The following is a 2379-nucleotide window of genomic DNA, read 5'->3' as shown; positions in this document are numbered from 1 at the left end:
TTCATTCTTAGCTGGAAGCCAATATAAAAGCAAAAGAAAGAAATTGAAATGTGGTTTTATATATATATATAAAAGAACACATACCCTCTCCCTTGCCACCACATTATCACCACTTTATTTTTTGTATTTCATTCAGCCGGACCAAAGAGGAAAAAGAGAGGGAGAGACCGTGAGTGAGAGAAGAGAGTTTTCATAAAAGCCACAAACTTTTGGCATTCGATTTCTTGAGATTCGTAACTCCAATTAAAAATCTAATCTGATAAAAGTGTTCGTATTCTTTTTCTCTACATGTTGGCGTTATTTTTGTCCAATAAAAATTGGTGATGACATAACTCCTCCTCCCTTTGAGTTCACCCAATTGGAGTTCTAGGAGGCACAGACGACTTCTGACGTTTTCTTCTTCAACAGCTCGGTCAGAAAGCTTCTCCAAAATTTTCATTGATTATGATTTCGTACGAAGGTAGGGGATTTCATGTTGAAATTAACTGTTTTAATTTATGAATGCCATGAAAATCTAGTGGATATTTGCAAATAATTTATGATTGTTTGGAATGACTGAATGATAAGTTTAAATTGCATTTGTGACTGAATGTGATGAATATATATTTGATTTCTTGATTGTTTAGGAATGCTAAGAATTCTGATTGTTGAGTTGGAAAGTCGGTTTGATTTGTTGGTATTGAATTGAAATTTGAAAATGATTTCTGATTTTGGAAATGTTTGAAAAGAGGTTGAGAATAGTTCGGTTAGGACCCGAAAAGGGTGGCAACATCCGAGTTTTAGGAGAGATGCTGTCGAAATTTTATTATGAAACTTAAGACTTTGTTTGAAATATTTAGAAAAAGGTTGGACTTGAGAAATTGTATTATTTGGCTTTTGATTTATTGAAAAAGACTTTATGTTTTGAGTTTGATTGTCGTCCTCCCTAAAGTCTCGAGACCCTGCCGTGAGATTTATTTAGTAAATGATTCTTTTAAAGAGGTTTAAATGTGAAATGGTTTTGAATTTGAGTTGGAAAAATCATAGTTAAGAAAGAACTGGTTTTTGTATGAAAGAAGAACTTATTGTAAGTAAAGTGGTTTCGGAGGTTTGGAAAGGTTATAAAGAGAGGTGTTGGTTTAAAATAAAATGACTTGAATCCAGTTTATTAAGTAAAGGGACCTCTGCCATAGAAGAGCAGAGAGCAGTGACTGAAAGGATATTGAGTGTTGTTGGGCCTTAGTGCCAAGTGTCTAGTGAGGACGGCGATACGTAACGCTCACTTGACACAATAGAGACGGCTCAGTGAAGACGGTGATACGTAATGCTCACTGGAGGCCGTGGGCTTTATGTGTGAATGATTGTGCGGGGATACCCGTGTGTATGAAATGGCTTCCAGGAGAAAGTGGCACATGGTTCAGCTGGAGAATCAGCGCCTGCAAGTCCTTGCAGAGATCATGTTCGGCATACTTCAGCTGGAGAATCAGCGCCTGCAAGAAGTAGAAACTTACAGAGGTTATGCCGCTGGAATGCCTTATCTGATTTGCGAGTTGGATTGCGTCGGGTGTGGGTCGAAACCGACAAATGAGCTCATTACCTACTATAGGACTAGACATGCATCATCATTATTTGCACATTTGCATTTGATTATGTTTGCTTATCTTGTCTCTCTGTGATTGTACTGTTTGTCTTATTGCTATTTGTTTGTGTATTGATCTGTTTCCTGTGCTATTAGTCTGTGTATTGAGGTGACTGAGAAGTGAGGTTGTGATTGAGATTTGTCTTAAGTTCGAAAATTTAAAGAAGGTAATTAATTCTATAAAGTAATAGTAAAAAGTATTTTCAAAAGGTTTGATAAAAATATAATTTTATTGAGTAAAGTTAATTATTTGCATTTTATTTCATTACTCTTACAGCATTCCCATTCCCTACTGAGAACGCGTGGTTTGTTCTCACCCCAAAATCTTCCACCCTTTCAATGACACAAGTTCGAAAATTCAGTTTGAAGCTACGGACGATTATTAGTCTTATTTGAGTTAAGTTTATGTGTTGAGTCGCTTTCCTAGAATTCCCTCGCCTTTGTTAGTTAAGATTTTATTTTATACAGAGGGATAGAAGTTGTATTTGAGTTTCATTTGAATTCTTTTGTATGATATTTATTATTCTTACTAACTATGTAATTAGTATTGCTTGGAGATCTTTGACATATGATTTTAATTAATAGAAACAAAACTTTTCGGCTTTTTCTTAAAAATTGAAACGCAAAATCGAACTAAAGGGTCAATATTAAATAGTAAATAAGGAAAACAGATTAGTAACGCCTTACTTTACTTTTGGTATGATCATGACGTACTAAAAATTAGGATGTTACATATATTTATACATAAATACATAACAACT

The sequence above is a fragment of the Arachis ipaensis genome, chromosome B03 (assembly GCF_000816755.2).
Source record: "Arachis ipaensis cultivar K30076 chromosome B03, Araip1.1, whole genome shotgun sequence".
Taxonomy (NCBI): Eukaryota; Viridiplantae; Streptophyta; class Magnoliopsida; order Fabales; family Fabaceae; genus Arachis; species Arachis ipaensis.
This window is presented reverse-complemented; position numbering follows the sequence as displayed.